This window comes from Numida meleagris, chromosome 13, assembly GCF_002078875.1.
Source record: "Numida meleagris isolate 19003 breed g44 Domestic line chromosome 13, NumMel1.0, whole genome shotgun sequence".
In the NCBI taxonomy this organism is placed as follows: domain Eukaryota; kingdom Metazoa; phylum Chordata; class Aves; order Galliformes; family Numididae; genus Numida; species Numida meleagris.
The window spans coordinates 2,048,669-2,069,231 of record NC_034421.1 but is presented as its reverse complement, the minus strand read 5'-3'; the positions used below and the strand labels follow the sequence as shown (position 1 = coordinate 2,069,231).

At 43.7% G+C, this 20,563-nt stretch overlaps 1 protein-coding gene and 1 long non-coding RNA gene across 2 annotated transcripts in view; one reads left to right on the top strand and one right to left on the bottom strand.

Annotated features, from left to right (window-relative positions):
• PDGFA (platelet derived growth factor subunit A) overlaps positions 1–794 on the top strand; it is a 114,665-nt gene extending 113,871 nt beyond the window's left edge. The window contains exon 10 of the transcript XR_002443017.1: positions 52–794. The gene's annotated coding sequence lies outside the window, so the exon portion shown is untranslated. The remainder of the gene's footprint in view (positions 1–51) is intronic.
• Positions 209–20,504, bottom strand: LOC110405634. Its single transcript, XR_002443024.1, has 3 exons — positions 20,329–20,504; positions 17,825–17,986; positions 209–337 (listed from the first exon to the last, which is right to left on the bottom strand). It is a non-coding gene; the product is annotated as an uncharacterized LOC110405634 (long non-coding RNA).

The following is a 20,563-nucleotide window of genomic DNA, read 5'->3' as shown; positions in this document are numbered from 1 at the left end:
GTGAGTGTGGAATGGTCCTCTCCATACATTAAGTTTTTCCCTCTTCTCTAGCAAAGAGAAGAGCAGCAATGCAGGGAAGGAGAGCACGCAGTGAAGGCTCTTTGGTGAAGGAGAACTCCAGACGTCATGGGCAGCTTGCAGTGAGTGAAGACTCTGCCAGTGCCATCCAGGTGACTCAGTATGCTTTCCTTAGTCCTTGGAGCTGAGAGCAGCAGCGTACTAATGGTGCCTTCAGTGCATGTCCCCTTTTTCTACCTCATGTGCTCTTCTAAATCAGTTGGGCAGGAGAGAGGCTAAAACTCAGCAACTCACCTCAGAGTGAGCCAATTTTCTTTGCCTGTATTTTGGGATAAATAGGGACAGAATAAAAATTAAAAAATAGAGAAGTCTACATGTTTAATCTAGCAAAAATACTATGACCACAGAAGTGTTACTGCTGTGGGACAGAGAGCCAAGCACAAAGCTGCCGAAGCCAGGACTGCCCATCTGCGTGGCAGCCCTCCCTGCTCCTCTTGGCCGGGGTAACTGGAAGAAAGGTAACTTTCCTAGGATGACCCGTTTCCCAATCACACCTTCATTTGGTTGTGCCAATAAACCCTGACTCTTATGGGTGGTATGATTTTCTATTTGCTGTCTATATTCAGTGCTCCCTATCTTCCCGAAATCTACTCAGAGGGAGAATGTCAAGGGCAAAGCATTTGATTTTTTTTCTAAGTACTAGAGTTGGTTTGTTGTGATCTTCTCCGGTTTGGAGTGGTGTCAGTGGATGCATTAAAACATTCCCTTTTCTTGTGTGATTTTCTATTCAATTTTGGCAACAGAGCAGCTTTAAAAAAATCCAGAAATGCTCCTTCTAGTTGTTGTTTTTGGGCACACAATGCAAGCATTGTGCATTGCTTAAACTGAGCAGATTCCAGTCATTTACACTTCTTCATGTGGCATTGTTAGACTTAAGCAATTTGTCTGCTGATAGCCCCATATTAGGAGTTCTCATTTGCTGTGTAACTGGAAGATATGATCAGAAACAGATCTGTGGTAGTTCACACATCATTGCCAACTATGTGGAGTGATAGACAGCCTTATAAAGAGGCCACAGGGCAAGTGGAGCCAGAGACATTTCACTTGCCTGAGTGACACTGTTCATGGAATCTGAGGTTGGAAAAGATCTCTAAGATCTCCAACTCCAACCCATCCCACCATGCCCACCAAATACATCCCGCAGTGCCACATCTCCATGGTTCTTGAACACCTCCAGGGACAGAGACCCCACCACTCCCTGGGCAGCAGTGCCAGTGCATCACCGCTCCTTCTGAGAAGAACTTTGCTGTGTATGAATGATTCATGAAAGCAAGCACGAAAATGCATCAGATGGCATCTGAAGAGAAGGTAGCTAAAGTGAATGATGTGACAGTACCTGCAGCTGGAATTTCTCATTTGAATTTCGGGGACTCTGAGCTGAAATGCATTTGACTGCTGTAAAAGATAGCAATGAGCATAATAGTAATAATAGTTATAACAACAATAGTAAACCCTTAAGCCATTTCATGCTTGCTGGTGTTTGTCATGTGCTTTGAACTCATTATTATGCTTCTTGAGATAGAGATGGGCACGCTGAGAACAAGGGCAATTTGATATGGCTTTTTCACTTTGGAAAAGCTTTCTTGGAGTTTTCCACTTTCAGGGAGCTGCCTACGAAGCTACTCATGTGGTCTAATTAAAAGCTTATGTGGTTGAGGTAGATGAATAAGGGGAGGTTTTGCTTAAGGACTCTACATTTTAGAGATCTTTTTAGCTGAAAGACATTGTGATCTTGACTTGGCACATCCCACGAATGTTTGCACCTTCATGCTGGCCCACAGACAGACGATACCGATCCCCGTTCACAGCCCTTTCTGACACTGGATCTGTGTTGTTGCACTCCTATTTGCATTTTATAAATTTAAATGCTAGTTCACACCAATGTGCTTTGCCAGTTGTCAATCCCTGCTGAGCAGCCCAGGTCACCTTGCACTCAGGCTCGAGGCTTTGACCTTGTCCTGCAGGAAGCCAGGCTGCTATAGCACAGCAATCCTGCCTGGGAAAAATGCTCTCTGACTTTGTGACACAGATTTCCTCATTTAGTTCCATCTTTACAGTTCCTCGCAAATGTAATCCACTTATTTAAAGTACAACTGTGACTTGATGTGTTATCATTTGCTAAGAAGGAGTTTGTTTTCTGAGAACAAGCGGAAGTAATGTGCAGCATCACTATGACATCAGGACATTGGTACTGTTGAGTGATGCTGCACATTACTTCTGCTTGTTCTCAGAAAACAAACTCCTTCTTAGCAAATGATGACACATCAGGACTGTCATAGGCATTGAGGATGCCGCTACGTCCTCTTCCAATCTTGGAGACCAGCTTCTCCTCTTGTCTGCTGCCTTGCAGACTGACATTTTATTTGCCTCATCCATCATCAGGGCTCACTCACAGAGCAAAGCGCTGCATATATACTGATTTTCAGTTCCTCCCTTAGATTTCCTCCTCTAGATTTCAGACAATACCTGCTGGTTGGGTAGGTGAAACTCAGTAGGTTTCCACCACTAGGAAGACTGTTTTTTTTTAATTTTAATTCATAAAAGAATAATCCAAGAGTATTCCATTAGTGAATGTTAGAAGAACTGAATTTTAGTGTCTGGCATTTTGGCCTCTAGCACTCTACGAGAATGATACTGAGGAAATGAATCATGGTTTGTGCTGAAGGAGGCTGCTGTTAGCCAGGCCATTGCCTCACATATCTCAGGAGCTGGAATGTAGACAGAGAATGAGACAGAGACCTTGACGAAGAGCACAGATGATAGTGGGGTTGAGGGAACCAAAACTCAGACCAAAATCCTGGGTTTTCTTCTGGAGTCTGCCAGGGAGCTATGCGCTGCTATATATATAACTTAGAGTAAAATTTCCATATGACTTCACTCATGGTGAATTCCTCCTTTCCTACGTTCCCCTGAGACACAGAATGATCTAGCCTGAAGAAAAAAAAGAGAAAGAAAGAAAAAAAAGGATTTCATCTAGATCTGGAACAATGAGAGTTGTGTTTTTACACAGATTGCCCTATCAAAGTGCAGGATATGTTGTTAGTCAGCCCCTATGTGACTTACATTAGAAAATGTGACAAGTCTGGGCCTAATCCTTCTGGGTCTTATCTCACAGGGGTGTTGTAAAGATTAACTGATGCTTGTGAAATATTTTAAACTATCGTAGCAATATAATTGGAAGCTCAAAGAATATATGAACACATTTGGTCTAGTACAATGCTTGGATATAGAGAACAGTAGATAAGACCTGAAGACACTTTTGAAATTATGAAGTTACAAGAGAATAAAACCACACATGGATTCTGTGAGCCTTTGCTGTCTTTTGCACTAAATAAAGTGAGAAAAATAGCACATGTTGAGATAATTCATCAAAGCACTGTAATAGATAAGCAAAAGGGCAAATGACAATTGCACATGCTACTTCAATGGGCATCTCCTACTGTGCAAGTGTGAGAACTGCCATCCTTAGGTTTTTGTAGTATAAAACTGCGTGTGGGTGTAACTGTAAAAAGCATATGAATTTGGCTCTAAGCAATGTGGAATACCTCAACATGACCTGAATATGTTGGCATTCAGAAGCTTTTCCCATGTAGTGTTGCTCCATGGTACCAGGAACTACAGCCCCAAGGCGCTGCAAACCTATGCCTGTACTTCAGACCAATTGTGGTGGAGTTCCTTGGATTGCGGCCTGGTGAACCATTATTGATACAAGATACATTTTAAGAAAAAGTTTCTCCAGTAATGGAAGAATTGTCACTCTAGATCTGAACAACTTCTGTGGCAAACACTCTTTACATACCCTTTGATCAGATGGGTCGGAGGGTGGGGACTGGGGGATCAAATCCCTTTGTAAGTGAAGATCAGTTTTGTGACTACCTGAGGAACATGAACATGTCTATGGGTCCTGATGAGATGTATCCTAGAAGCAACTGGCTGATGTAGTCACCTAGCCATTCTACATAACATTTGAAAAGTCATGGCGTTTAGGTGAAGTCCTTGGTGGCTGGAAAAAAGGCAATGTCACCTCCAAAGGGGACAGACTCTTTTGCAGATCTGTTGAATACAAGAAAACAGGGTTTTTACAGCAAGACAGTGAAGCACAGGCACAGGGTTCCTAGAGAGGTGGTGGTGCCCCATCCCTGCAGACACCCAAGGTCAGGGGACAGGCTCTGAGTACCAGATGGAGCTGTGGGTGTCCCTGTTCACTACAGGCAGTTGGAACAGGTGTCCTTTAAGGGTTCCTTCCAACTCAAATGGTTCTATGACTTTAGGAACTTTGGGAGAGAAGAAGGAAGGGCTATTAGAAGACAGCACTTAAGGACTGTTATGATCTGAAGAGGGTTTAGGAAGTCTTCCTCAGAAAGTAAGTGGAAATTATTTTCCCTTGCTAGACTTCCTTTTCCTACATTTTTCATTCACCGTGAGCCAAAATAGACCAGAATACTAACCCTCAAATTATTGGCAATTTGTTCAGCTCTCTAGAAAACTGCCTCCAATAAACACAAACCCAGCTAGTCAGCGTAGCATTAAATCAAACCCTAAAAGATGAAAAATGCTTCTTTCAGTGTTTTATCTGAAGCCAAAAAGGATATTGCTTTACATTTTTTTGAAATAGGAGTGCATAGCTTTACTGCTGCCTTCCAGCATCCAGAGATGTTCCCCCCGGTAAGAGCTCATTAATTTGAGAGCAGGCTTGATTAGACTAGAGCTGAACAAGACTGAAACATTTCATTTCATTCTTTCATGCTAATCTCTTGGCAGAACAACCACTCTTCTGCCCATCACCCCCACTCAAAATACAAACAAAAATAAGAGCTCCCCCTCCTTCATCTGTATGGACCACAAAACAGCCAGAAGAACTCTTTTGTTATTAACACAAAATGCATTGCAGAAGTGAATAAAATAGCTGTTGGTAGCTCAGGTCTATGGGATACTAGTAATCCTATATAATTGCCAACTTGTGGGGTGATTGGTGAAAGAAACCTTAAAGCCTTTTTATTTTATCTTAGTAATGATGAGGGAGTTACCCAAAACATATGAATGCACCTCTCCTCCTTTAGACCATCAAAGGTTCAACAATGAATTCCTTTCTTTGAGAAAGCTGGGCTTTAGTCTGCCATGAAACTCAATCCATGGCCCTCTAATTAATTTTGCTAAATAGATTAGCCAATTGGAGTTGCTGCTTCAGAGGGAAGCAGCCCCCAAAAACAAGTTTTTCCCCATTCTCAAGGTGAGATGTTTTGCTCACAGGACATCCTTTCAAGTGCACTGGAGTACTTTTAGACTGGATTAGCTGAGGCAAATGGATTAGTCTTTGTAGGTATTAGAACCAAGGGCCTTTAAGAAAGGAAAACAAGGTGCCTAGTTTCACCAGTATGCCACTAAAAGCTACTTAGTGCAAACATCCGTAAAACTGTCAAGAATGAGGACTTGTAAAAGCAACTGTAAGCACATCCTCCAGCTAATTGTAAGACACACATTTACACAGAAATATGCAAACTGCAAACACAGGTTGAATAGGAACTGTCACAAACATATCTGATCTTAGTGAGCATAAAGAATTTTTACTGGTGTTTCTAAGGACACTTGAAACTCTGCAGCATCTGCTAATTTTTCTTCCGAGCAAGTCAGTTGATTAAGGCATTAATCCTCTCACAAAAGTAACCCTGAATGACTCTCCTCTTTACCCACTTTCTGAAGGTCCAACCCAGAAAAGTGCTGAACTTTACAGAATGGGGGACTCCGCACATCGGTGGCAATGTGCAGCCAGTCAGCATTGGGCCCAGGGTATATTTCCATCTTTCATTTCTTGACGAAGCGTAAAACAGCAAGAGAATAACGTTGTGTGAAGCTCAAAAGGAGAATGAAAGTAGGAATTTAAAATCATTCTCCTAAAAGTTTGCCTGCCTTACCCCAACAAGTGTTGACTCAACTTGGCATAAGTGAATTCCACGTTCCTATTCTGTAGAAAAGTAAAGAAACAAAAAAATTCCAAAATATAATTTAGGTGGGTAGACATGATGGGCCACAATAGTTCTGTTAATTTTATAAAGCAAAAAGCGTGATGAAATCCCATTTGCCCGGTGCCATGGATGGTAATCAAAAATGTGTGGTAACATTTTACGTAAGTGGCAATATCAACATTGAGAAACAGAAGAAGAAAACCTCTTGTGAGGGGTAGCTAATCTTTGGTCTTACCCAATGGGGTCAGCAAGGACTCAGTAACTAAAAGATGTCAGTAAACAGCAAATAGTAGAAATTAGGAAATAAAAAAAGCTTTTGCATTGTTGTGTATTAGTAAATATCCTAAATGCAAATTCAGTAAACAAAGCTTGTTATGTTGGGATAGGAACTCCTCATTCAGTATCCCTTAAAGATCTATCTCTTATGCCAACTGGGTGACAGTGCACAGGAATGACAAATATGTTTAAGAATGTGTTCGAGATATCATCTTCCTTCTCCATCTCATGAGTATTGTAGAATGTCTGTAACATCTACCCAGAGAAAATGATCTGCAGTTCAGTAGCACCTTCTGTTCAAGGGCTCACAGCTCATTACAAGTGACTGCAGAATCTTACAACGCTCTGAAGAAGTGAACACATTTTTCTGATCTCGGTATGTCCTTTTGGCAATCATACCTGGAACAGTGCACTTCTCCAAGGGATGGTGCTGGACTTCTGTCTGATTTCAGAGCTGATACACCTGCAGTGCTTACTGGCGGAATGGAAGTTGCAAATGCCCAGACCCCTTCCAGAAATACTGAGATAATGTTCTGGTTTTGCATTCACGCAGAAATAAAGTACTGATCTAAATTGTAAACGTTGTTTTTGGAAACACAGAATACCCATACATCCCATGGTCAACACTGGGAAATTTGGGTGCTCTGTACAACCGAAGATGCAGGCCCTTGGGATGCCATGTTCCCTGCTGTAACCTGCAGGCAGCACTACTGGCCGGCACAGGAGAGACCGGAACAGCATGGGAAAATCAGAACAACCCTTTGTTACCCCAGAGCTTTGTGCCTGACCGCTCTGCAGAAAGCAGAGTTGTCATTCCTCAAGTATGCTTACATCACTGTTCTCTGTAGGTGTTAGAAAGATCTGCTAGCTGGAGAGCAAGCATCTGTGTGAAAACAAACCTGCTTTATGCAGCCCTCTGAACCACCAGAGCTGCTGGAAATCCAACCAAGGTACCTTATTTACATGCTTTGTCTAACACGTGTCCTATTTGTTTCTGTGGTGGAAAGGACAGCTTCCCATTGAAGATGTACCAGGGTTTATGTTTGTTCTCATTACTGACCTCAGAACAGGCTTTTGGTAATACCCTGAAAACAGTCACAAAGCAGTTTTCCAGTATAAGAAGTTTGCACTGAAGTTTACCAGCTGCACTGCAGGGAAAGCAGAAGTGCCACATGCAAGCTGATGACGAATATAATGACACTGCATCAGATCTGCTAATAGATCAGATCATAGATCAGAACAGCAAGCAGGGACAAGCGATAGCAAAGTAACGTGAATGAAGGTAATGAAAACAGACTGGAAGCAGATTTAGGATGAACATAATTAGAGTTAATGTTAGCACTGAAAGCAGAGATTTGGGGGTTGGCGGTGCCTGAGGCTAGTTGACGTTTATCAGCATAGCTTGACTGTCTCTCTAAGTGGGGTTTTGTACCTGGGAGGGGATTCTGACATTTTGTTCACAATTGGACCACCTGCTCATGTCTCAGCAGCTAAAAAGAGCTTAAAGGCTTCTTAGCACACAGGAGGTATGGATCAGGCATGCAAAAATACTTGTGTCTTGGATGCACCATCTCTCAGGCATGGCCACAGGAATAGATAACATTTACTTATGTCCTTTTATTCTCAGTAAAATCAAGGCATAAATAGCCCATGTCTAGATAGTAGCATGTGAAAAATTCCTTCATATGTTTGCAGCTGAAAACATGCTGAAATGCTGGGATTTATCAAGCACTCCTGAGCTCTCATCTTCCTGTGTTTCACCCCTGCCCGTTATGCCGGTGACTTTCTGGTGGTCAGCCCTGACCAAGGGCCCCTGCACACTGCTCTGATGTGTCTGGTACTGGTCCAGGCAGTGTGTAACAACTCCACTTGGAGTGTAATCCAAACCACTATAGGTCCAAATGTGCTGGGTTTACATGAGAGGTTTCTTCTTGCTCCTTCCACTTGAGGAGGCTGAAATAATCTTGTTAATGAGAAACCAATAATTTTTTTGCAAGCCATCATTGGAAAACTGGTATTCTAGTCATGGCATATTTAACAAATGCACTCGAGTAAGAATGGACAGACATGGATATTTATATCTGTCATGGGATCAACAGAAACTTCCAGTTGAAGCCCTTGAATCTCTCCTCCCCCTTCTACTCTCCCCTCTCCCCCCTGCACCCTTTGCCAAAGTTCAGCTCAAGTTGATGAAGAATGCGTATTTTTTTGAATGGTAAATGCCTGGCAGGCCTAGGAACGGTCTACAAGCCAGGTGTGTGGCTCAGGCAGCTTCCAACTCCCTGCTTGGGTCTGATAGTGCTTTTACAAGAAAGCAGCTTCAATCCTGTCCTGGAAGAAACATTCCTGCCCCTGGGGGACAAGTGATTCATTCAGTCAATGAGGTCAGTTCTGCTGCAGATCTGCTTAGAGAAGCTGCCAGCTATATTGAACTTAACTCATAGTCACAAGCAATTTCAGAATTTGTGATTTCTACCATTTTGCAAAATGGTAGAAATAATGACCTTGGACTAAGCTAGGATCTAAAATTCAGCATCACAAGCGTAAGTCATTAATGCAGCTTGAGTGGGAGAGATTCATTTTTTGTGGATGAACACAAATGAACCTGCAAGGGAATGAATCTCTCCAAAGCTGAGAGAGAAGGAGAGAAAAGAGGAGGTGAAGAATAACTAGAATCAATCTGCAGAGTTTCTGATGACTGTTTCTCAGTGGGGATCTTCTCACTGCAAGGGGGTTCCTAGCTGAAGGGGATGATCAGTTGGAAAGTAACTGGGGAACCAGTCACACTTAGAGAAAACTCTGAAAGAAGTGGAGCATCCAACAGAATTTACAGGATATGCAGTGGAAATAAAGCTGTGGGTTGGGCAGAGCAGGTCTCCCAGAACTGGCTATGTGTCACCACAGCAGATGCATCTGAAGGGAAGAATGGCCCCCCAGGTAACTACAGTTTTGTGATTACCCTTTAAAGAGGCAACATCTGAAGCAACTCAAGTCTAAAGCTTTTTTTTTCTCTTTGGCAACTCTTGAAGATCTTAGAGATGTCACACCAAAACCCATTACTGATTGCCCTCCTCCCTTTGCATCCTCTAAGAAGAGACATTCAAGAGGTATTGTTGCTTTTCACATACAAGGCCAAGTGTATTGATGGGAGAACAAGTGGGTAAAAAGGAATACAACATTACTAGATTCATGTCAGAATTGTGGGATGCAACAAAATACGGGGGTTTCCTGGGTGAGGAAACTGGCCAAGCTGGTTTAGGTCATAGGAATCTTCCCCTTCTTCATCTTTGAAAGACTACTGATCTCGTATGAAAGAACATAAGGCTTCCTTGTCCTTTTGACCCCACTCTTATGGCTGAAACCTTTCCTTCCTTCATCTTTTTGAGTAATGAGAGTGTCAATGTCTTTGTGTGTTATATCCTCACATCAGATAAAGGGCAGTAGTTGCACAGTGGCTGCTGGATCATCCTTTGCTGCTGTATTGTCTCCTAGGATCAGGATCAATGACTGTCAATATTTTGGAATGTGATTTATATGGTCAAATCCAAAGCAAGTGGCACTGAAGTTAATAGTTTGGAAAATTCCTGTAAGAATTTGCTATTTCATCGAGATATGAGTCATAGCATGTCACATGTTTTGCAGAACCTTAAAAAGAATGAAATTGGAAAAGCAAAACAGGAACTGGTTTGGGGGAAGTTGCCTTTACCCACATATCCGGGGTAGACAACCGCAAGGAACTGTATGACATCAGTTCTGGGTGCAGGGCCTCTACAGGTGCCTAAAAACAAACAGTTGCTCAATAAAACACAGCCTTCCAGACATGCTTCTCACATCGCTTCAGAATTCTTAATGTGTACCTGAATCGCTGTTCCCTAATCCTTCTGCACTCTCCAGAACTGGGAATTGACATGTGCACCCTATTTAGATAATGGTTTATGAAGCCCTTGGGGAGCAAAGTTTTTAGTAATCCATCTATAAAGGTCAGAATTCGCAACAAATGTTCATCTGAACCAAAAATAATGTAAATGGGTTTTATCCTGTTATTCATGCTGGCTATTTCTCTACTGGTGCGCAAGCCAATTTCCATACTATTGTTCAGGCCACGCTTCCTTCTACCTTCCAGGTGGCCTGGAGTCTGCAGAGCATGACCATGGGTGGTTTGGTACAAAAGTGGATCTGACTCTTGGTGATGCCAGCGTGGCTGCTCAAGAGTGTTTCTAGAGTGGTGGCCAATGCTCCTTTCAAGTTTTGGGAGGCCTTTTGGACCCCGCGGTTGCAGCTTCTTTGTGTTCAATTTTGAACAATTAATGAGATCAAGAAGGTATTAAAGGCAAAAGTTATTCCCTTTATCTTCTGTGACTCAAATCAGTTGTGCTGGGCCTGACACGACTGAACCGTGACCTGCCATGCTAAGATCTCCTGAGCCGTTTATCAGCACGGGGCAGGAGAGTTCAGTGAGGGCAGAGAGCAGCACATAGCATGCCACACTTCACAGCTACCTCTGGCCCATGTCAGCGTCAGCGTAGCTGCTTGGCAGAGTGCTTGGCGTTCAGCCATGACCGCCCGCCAGCAGCGCTGCCCCACCGGAGCTCGGGCTGAACCCTTGCTGCTGCTGCCCCCCAGGTGCGCTGGGGTGAGGCGACGGCAAGCAGAGTTTCCAAGTGTGACCTGCTCTTTAGTGGCATCAGCGGAACCTCACTGATAAGCCTGAACACTAAAACCTGTAGGGAGCCAGGGAAGACACAACGCTGAGTGTTTCCACTACCCTGCCAAATTTCTTTCTGAGAAACAGAATGAATTTGAAACTGTCACACTGTCTGCTCTCCCACACCACCCATGTCCTCAAAGTGCCTGAGTTTTTACTCCAGTAGCTCTGTCTGCCCAATTCCTGCAGAGAACACACAGGGGCCTTAAAACATTGGAAATAGTGATTGACATCTGAGCTCAAGAGCAGCATTTCACAGATGCATCAGGCAGATGTTGCTGAAAATCCAATAAATGAAATAGACACAGTAATAACATGGCTTTGGAAAGCAAGGACCATCCTGCATCAAGCCACATGTTAATTGCCTTCAGGGTCTTTCAAAAATCTGTCCCAGGGCAGCCAGATTTTTTGATTCAGTGTGGAAATACCTCTTTATCAAACATAGATAAAATACAGATCTTTGTCTGGAAGATCTCCTAAGTCGATTTACTGAGGTATAAACTGATGGAGGGTCCCATGGATTCAAGAATAATTTTGGTTAAGCATGGCTTCAGAATAGATGCAGACATTTCAGTGAAAACCCAGTAGTTGCCTATTGCCCATCAGGGAATGGTACTATATAATGATGGGATGTCTACTCAGACTTAGAGCTCAGTGAGGCAGAGAGGATCTGTCTGATCACCTCATTCAGGTCTCAAGAACTTATTTTTTTCTGAGGAGGACTTGGATGTAAACAGGTGGACCAGCAAGGAAGCACTTCAGCATTCACTGAATTTCCTGAAGATTTGCTGGTAGTTTAAAATCTGCCATTCCAGGACACTGGTCCCGGTGTTGACTCTAAAATAGACCCACTCCCACTGATGCCTGCTGTGTTCTGCTGGGCTGTGGGAGAGCAGGACCTGCCCCTCTGCCATTCAGCCTCCCAGGAGCCCTTCTCCAGCTTTATGCTTGCTGACTCATACCAGCACCTACGAGGGCAACCCCGTCATCCTAGGGAGAACTTATGAATGAACAGCACTGCAAAAAAAGCGAGGTTTTCCTCAATGCACAGAAAAGTTACCAACCCCAGAACTCCTCTCCCATCTCCCTCCCACTGCTCCCCCCTGCCCCTCCAGCCTGGGTGCTCTGTGTGAAGGAACTGGTGACTTGGGGAAAAAAAAAAGCCTGTCATGAGGTCATACCATTATCACATTTCTATTCCAGTGCTTTCTCACTGCCTACAATTATCACTCTTTTATTCTTGTACTTGGCTTCTTAGACTTTGATCTAGTCCTTTGCTTCATATCCTTTGATGCATTTTAGCTTACATTGTCTGTAACCTGACCCCTTGCCATCTAATTCCACCAACTTCTCACAACCCATATCAACCACTCTCCCCCCTCTTTCATCTTTCTTTTGTATAAAAGCATACAGAGCCGTAACAAAGAGACTACAGTGTAGCTGTAGCACTTCCAAGATCCTTAGAAGAGCTGGATAAAGTCCCTATGCATTTATTTTGTTCCCCACTTAAAAAATTAAAAATCTTTGTCTATTCTCCTTTTTCCTCTAGACAAAAAATGCTAAGGAAGGAAAAGTAAACATATATTTCTGAGTTGGTTATGAAACCCTTTCTTTAGTCATCTTTCTTATAAACCTGTCTTCAAGTTCACTCCAATGACATTCAGACTGCTGAGACACGGTACGTTTTCATCATTAAATACTGGCAGGCTTTGATCATGTTTACTTTCATTGACGAAAAGGGAGGAAAGGCCAGTGCTTACGTTGCAAATACCAATTAGTGCAGGGCTGCAGTCTGGGCATGTGTATTTATAAATACATATTTAGAGGAAAGAAAATAATTTGGTTTCTGCAATGTAGGAAATGTGGGCAAAAACATATGGTCATTTTTTTCAGTGCCTAAATGACACAGAAACAGACCTTCAGTTCTCAAAGGTGATTCAGGAGATTGAAGTCTCTTTAAATCTATGGATTATAGGATGTCTGAACACTTGGGAATATCCTTGACTCCATCTTTGTGTACCTACATTTTTGGCATTCTGGTCCTAAATTCCCTTAGATACTGGATTTTGAGTTCAGAGTCTTGGAGGCAGTTTTATGCAGTTCCATCCTATACTTCTGGGTGTATATTTAGCAGCGAGTTGGAACTGAAGGAACAGAGAGAAAAGGGATTTTTTTTTAGATGCCTCTGAATATTCAGAAAGATATTTACAATAATATTTCTCACTCTGCGTGATAATAATAGACTTGTAAGGGCAGAAGGAGGCAGCTGAGCACAGCTCTGCATGGTGGCTGTGACTTCTGGCTCAGGGCAGCTCCTTGCTTTATTTTTAGCTGCTGGGAAGCGGCAAGGAAGACAGCATGCTGGTCCAGGTGAGTCCTGGTAGCTCCTAGGCGGTCAGCCAGGTCCCACACACACTGGTGCTGCTTGGGATTTGCATGTTCAAGCTCCAGTGACCCATCTGTGGGTGTGATCCTGCTGAGGGCTGATAGCTGGTGGGCTTTGGTTTCTCCTCTGGATAGTTCAACACTGACAGCTGCGTCCTGCCAGGCCTTGAGGGCTTTCTTACTGACACTTACTGGTTTTGATTTGCCACATTCGTCCCTCCTCCAGGAAGGTCACAAACCAACATAGTGAGATGAACCAAAAGGCTCTGTTTGAACTTAAGACGTTCAGCAAAGGCAGTCCCAGGAGCTGCTGAGGACGTGATGTCCTTGGCATGTTTGGTGAGCACAAACCGAAACAACTCTTCTTTCTCCCTATGCCCAATGAAGCATGGAAATCTGGTGGAAATTCTGTTTAAAGCAGCTGCTGCTACTCCACAGATTTGATCTGTGGTTTTCAGGTAGGACATAAAAAAGAAACAAGATCCCTCACCAGTCCTCCTTGCTTTCCTCACCCAGAGATACTGGGCTGCCACTGCCATGGCCAAGCACACATTAAATGTGTCGTGTTGTGCTGCATGCACAGCTTCTCCATTTGGAGAAGTCCATCCTCACAGCCTGGCTTTTAGTCCTTCTCCCTCCTGCGGGTTCTTTTCTGCCTGCAGTGCAGTGACTGTGAATAACATTTCCTACAAATACTTTGGGAAATTTCTAGCTAATAAATTTCTCCACTGCAAGCAGTTCCCAATGTCAGGCAGGCAGTATTGCAGGTGCCAGGGGGAATAAAAAACAACAACAGCAAAAGAATAAAAATATAAAGAAAACCTTGACTTTCTGCTTTGTCCTGCAGTCGCTGGTTGGTTAAAACACCTTTTATGCTGACTGATTTCAATCTCTAAAATCATGTTTTCCATACCATTGGGCCAAATGGTTCCTGGGCAGTTTGAACACCTGTGAACCTGGCATGCTGAGCTCTAAATAATGCAGACGCTGCAGTTTGCTCTGCACCTCTCTGGTCCGTGTCCTTTTCTAGCTGGCAAAAACCTCTGATAGCGACAGTATTTTGCAGCTGGAAAATAGGTCACCTTTGAAATTATGTATTTATACACACATGCATGTGTCTGTGGTTGTGCTGATATGCCCTGTGAAGCCCCGAGATCGAAAAAATAAGCAGAATAGTTACATTCAAAGGAGAATTCCAGTTTTGCCAAAAATGAAAATTCCCAAAGGGATGGTGGGATTTGGTTGGACGAGCAGGTTACAAATATGTAGGTGGCTTTGGAGGGAACTCAGATAAGCTGCTTTCTTGGAACAGAGCCTTTTAAGAAAGAGAAGTCTATCAGTAGCTGAAGGTATGGTTCCTGCTTCGCTGAAGCTTGGATGTTTCACCAAACCTGTGTTAGTGGCCACATGTATGCATGCATGTACTCAGAGAATGCGTCCTTGAGACAAACTGCAGGAATTATGCCTCTGAATAATCAGTTATTTTATTTACAGGTTTCTACATACAGTGGTGAACCAGCAAGTTTATTTATACTAAAGAAGTTTCTCATCCATAATTGATGCCTAAATCAGCTCTGGTCTTTCCATGGCCTGCAACTCCTCTAATGTGGTCGTGTGTATGAAGCAGCTTTGAGTTCAGCATGGATGATTTGCTTACCATCAATTATGCATGTGGTAAGCACAAAGGAACTGTTTAGGGGACAGGGAGAAGCTTCTCCTCCAGCTCCCAAGTTTTCAGGGGAAAATGCTGCCAGTCACAGAGTTCCCATCTCCCTGTACTTTCCCTTATTGCTCCCAACTATGTCTATTCAGCAGCAGCTGCTCATTCAGTGGCCATAAAGTCTAGGAAAAGCCCTTGGGTTTTCAGAGTTGAATGGGAGGTATTCAGTTTGGAGTTACTGCCCGTGACTTTTCTTTGCAGATGTATTGTTTAGTGTTTACTCTGTTCCAGAGTACGACTTCTATTTCAAAAGGAACACCATCCATGTAGTGATCCGCTGCCAAATCTAACTGTAGTTATATAAAACATAACATAACCTCAGCTTTGCTTTTGGAATGTCTGTGAGGCTCTAAATATGTGGTGCCTCCCTGCATCACCACTGTAATGAGCTGAACTTCTGCTGGACATCACTGAGAGTTTTCCCTTCGATTTTGAAATTTCTAGAGGTCTCCCCCTAGCTCCGTGTGGCCCTGACACAACCGGTGTTTGTTCAGACTCATTTGAGCATGGCTGCTAAACCACCTAGAATTAGTGAAGAGAGTACAAGCACAAAGAGTGGGACCTTCTCCTGGAGCCAACCCATCTGCACTTGTTTGGTCCAAGCCCTGAGAGAGGGGCTGACCTACAGCTCCAAGGTCATGATCAAATCCCTTCTCACGCAAAAATGATGAACAGATGGAGAACTGCTGCCTTTGTGATTCCAGGATTCCACGATTGTGGCGCGTATCCTCGATCTAGGCCTGGTCTGCTTTTTGTTTTTTTCACCTACACCTCCTTTTACCTCTACAGGAAGAAGCCTTGCAAAGGAAAGAGAATCAAGTCAGTGAGAAGGCGCTCCCTGTTTCCTAAGTCCCACGGTGCTTTTCAAAGCTCCTTTTCTGCTCTCCCGTGGAAGGGAGCTCCTATTCTACAGCCCAGTCCTCCTGTATCAAGAGGTCAAGCAGCCTGCTGAGCTCCACAAGGCCACTGACACAGAGCATCTGTTGGCCACTTTCTTCTCCTGGTATTAGAGAGGGTTGAACCGAGCTGTGGCTGCTTCACAAGAGCATAGCTGAAAGGACATCTATACGAAATGGAGCCGCCCCGGCCATTACATCAAGGAGGATCAGATCCTTTTGATGGAAACATGAGTGTCTCTAAACTGGAGGTAATCGAGGTCTGAATTTGACACACGTGGTACTGACATCTCGTAAAATGTCATGAATGCTTGACCCGAGATTTTGGAGACGCAGCTGGTTCTTCAGGGTGGGATTGATGCAGTGGTGGGAGGCTGGGGAGGTGATGGTTAAAGTGTCTTCAAGACTTGGCGAGCCATTTATAATGCTCAGGAGAAAAAAACAGCAGTCCCTTATTTAGATGAGTTGGGGTAGTGTATTACATTTCTTACTGTCTGAGCTGTGCCCTGTGAAGTCTGCCTTGAGTATTTATAGGGCAATTAGTTGCTGCAAATATGTTTTTAAAACAAATAGCAGGGATTTTTTTTTTTCATTTGAAATAACTTATTAGTACTCCACAGAACTTCAAATGTAGTAGATTTCAAATGGCATGTAGACTTCTAGGCTGAGATTTTTTCCTCTTTTAACAAATCTAGATGCCAAATTCCAATTCCAATTATTGGTAACTTCTTATCCAAATCACTTTAACAGCTTTGAACATCTCAGCTGTAACATGGCAGATTAATATGACCACAAATTAACTGTGAGGGGTGTGGAATAAAAAGTACAGCAAACAAAATCCATCTGTCTTTGTAAGATCCTCACCCTGCCAGATCTCCCCAAAAGCCACAACTTCGCTTTCTAAATGGGTGCAAGTTTTGTTTGCTTTTGAAAGCATCTCCAGGAGCATTTTCCCAACTGAGATCTGTGTTTTTTGCTCAGCGCTTGGCTTGTGTGGTGTGGATGAACACTCAGGAGCTGTGCAGGGGGTAAATGGGACTTGGCAAGTTTTTCAGCAGTGCTGGAGGGAATGCAGCTTTCATCAGTGCTCCAGAGCAGGGGCCAGGATAGGAGAACTAGATGGGCTCCATAGTGTCTCGTGGGATTATTCTGCTCCACCTCTCCCATTGCACCACCCCATCTTTGACGATTTGTTTGTGCCCATGCTTCACAAGACCACATCTTATTCTTTCCCTGGGATTTGGGACAAGTTACACAGATGTGTGTATTCCAGCGTGGTCCCAGTTCCATTTTCAGTCCATCCAGGGTTATTAGATTCTTCTTAGTTCTTCGTAAGCAGCTGCTCATGGCACTGTGAAATGCTATTCCTTGGTCAGATGGCAGATAGCAAAAGTTTCCATTTGGAGCACCTCTGCCTTCTTGTAAAAAGCAGCCTATACATGACCATTTCTATACGTCTCTATTTTTAACATCTAAAAAAAAGCAACCCCTTCTATTTTTAGATACAGTTCAGTTCTGTAGGCTCGCTGGTTCTAATAAAAAATTCCTCACTCTCTAAAGAAAATCCTGCATTGAAATCACAAATCCAGGGGAACGTCCTGTACTACCAGCAGACCTACTAAGACGAAAACCTCAGCTTGTTAGCGAGCCCTCCAAAAGAAAACACTAACCCAGACTCGAGAGGAAAAACAGGCAAGGAAGAGGCAATAACCCCAGCAAGTTTTCTACCATGCCCTCACTCTGCTATATATCTTAAAAAAAAAAAAAAAAAAAAAAAACACACAAAGAAAAACATACCCACCGGTTCAGAAAGGAGGTCAGGATCTTGGACATCTTTCAGACCTCTGTTGTCTGGCCCACTTGGCTTGGTTGCTAGACGTGTTTCCAACAGCTGTCTCTCTTTTGGAGATGATGCCATAGTGCTCTCTGCTGCTGGCTTTTCGATCCCCGTGGACCACAGGCTCTGAAACAAACGTCGCTTACTGTCTGCTCTGGGGATGGGCAGTAGGTTTTCCTGCTGGAGGGGTGCTGCTTTTAGGAGGACCTGGTTGTTTGTAACCAAGTCATTGCAATGCCAGCCGTGCATTGCTATGGTTTTCCCAGTGTTTTTCTGTCTCCAGCAGGGAAGTGCCACCTCGTTCACTGCCAGTTGGGTCTTCAGGGCTATGAAGAGCAAACCGGGTAACGCAGCCTAGAAACCTAGAGGTCTTTGAAGCCTCATTCTTAGCTGCAATTCTGAAAAGCTGAGATCCTGTTAATAACTCAGCATGCACTGCAGGGATAGACATCTTAAAGAACGTGTGAGCAACTCTGCAACTGGAAGTGGAGGAACTAAGAAGACAAAGAGATACTTTCTTGATGTGTATGCTAATCCCCAGGGTATAGAGCAAAGTGCATTGTGTTTCCCTGTATGAAAACTGCACCGTGGGGACGTGAACAGGAGTGGAGTGTGACTGACAAGTGATTGCCCTGCAAAACTCATACAGCAGAAAAAAAGCAGATCTGCTCTGCCCTTGTGTGAATGTTGCTGTGTATATTCATCTTTCAGCTGTAAGTCATGTGCCAAGGAAGTGCACCAGGAACAGTCGGAGGGAAACCTGCTGCAGTAACCCCGCACACCTGGTATGCAACTGAACAAGAGTGGAATGAGAGGGAGAGGGAGAAAGATCAGACTGAGTCGTGGCATGTTATGGTGTCTGCATGTTACAGTGATTGACAGTAGGGAATTGCCTAAGCTAATACGTGACCTGTCAGGGAATCACCTGGATACCCTCTAACTTCTAAGTCAGTTTCAGACAATTAAAGTTTTCAGAAGATAAAAAGCCTTGCAAATAGCACCTAACAATGAAGGTGGTATGTCTAGCATAATTATACCCAGTTTCTTGCTATATCTTTGGACTATCAGGCTAATTAGTGTTTCAGCCACGCTGCCCACCAGTTTCTTTCCCTACTGGGAGTAAAAATTAGAAGCATTTTACTCCTTTCAAAGGAAATAAATCAGTGATCTGCTTCAGCCTTTGCTGCAGGATGCATTGTAGCTAGAAACAGGAAAAAAATGAAGTGATCTTTTTGCTTTGTGTGGGTGAAAATCAAGGGCACATATCAAAATGCACCCCCTGTCCAAAGTGGCACTGTGCCCATCCCTATTTGTGTGATACCATTGCCTCAGTGGAGCCCTTTGTTTCCAAAATGCAGTTTATTCCAATTGTGTGCAGGGCTTGGATTTGTGTGTTACTGTCCACTGGGGGCTAAGAAAACACCAAGGATGTTATCCAACACCATAACTAACAGAGGAATTCAAAACCTGTGAGCAAAAGCACTTCTTTCCCCCTGACCCTTGGACTGCTCTGGCTTGCATTTCAAGCCTCTGTATTTTTATCTGAAGAAGGAAAGTGCTTCTGTTCCCTACCAGCCTGCTCCCTTTCAAGGTGTTACACACAGGGCTCACGAGCACTGGGTTACAGGGTGGTCTGCACTACAATATACAGTGCTAAGAAGTTGTGACCAGATCTTACAAGAAACACCATTTTAAACAGCAGTTTCATTAAAGGTCTAAAATGTGAAAAAAATTGTGATGATATGAATGTCTCCACTAATATAATCTTTAATTTTCCTTTGAAGCTGTCAGGATGCATCCTAGTGCCGGTGGTTTTTCACTCCTTGGAGAGTACAGTTTTGCTTTTTTTCTGTGGCTCAGGCTCATCTGTGCAGCCCTTCACCATCACGGTGAGGCAGAAAGCAAAGGGGCACACGTGGGAAGGAAGCTCCACATGGTATTAACCTGTCAGCTTCTCCCAGGGCTGCAGGGCAGCTGCCGAGCCCATGGCCAGGACGTGGCACTTCTGATTGGAATGGAAGTGGACAGGGGAGACAGCTCTCCTGCATGCTTAGCTAAAGAGAGAACCAATGGCAAAGGTCAGTCTGATAATGATATTAGCTGAGGATGAGCAAGAAGAGAAGATGTTAATGAGTGTAACGACCTCTGAGTATGCTGGAAGGTTTTGTTTGTTTCCTTCAGTTTTATACAAATCGTACTAAACTGGATGTCAAAATGGGAGGTGAGTGTTACAGCTGCAAAGCTCTCTGTGCGCTGTAATGATGCAGCTTTACAGGAGTCTGCATCTGTTCCAGCCCTGCTTTACTCATTTCACAGAGACTGTGCAGTCACATTTAAATGCCCTAAAAGGAGAGTTTTCAGGATTAGGAACAGAACTAGTTAACGGCGTGACATTTACTTAGAGAAGGACAGAACTGTGAAGAAAAAGTAATCATCTCCCAACCTCTACCTTTATCTGACATACGTACAAATGCCATCCGTGGGTGAAATCACACCTGAAGCTTTACCAGCAGCTCTATCAGGCTGTGTGCTGTCTCAGGCACCTCGCAGTTTGCTGCTTCCAAGCTCTCCTGCTGATGGCTGTCTCCAGAGCCTGCTGCCCCACGAGTCAGTGCAACTCCTTTCTGGTTTGTGACCAATATTTAGTAACCACTATGGTGAGAGTAGGCACGGGTCCAAATTCGATCATGCAAAACTGAAAGG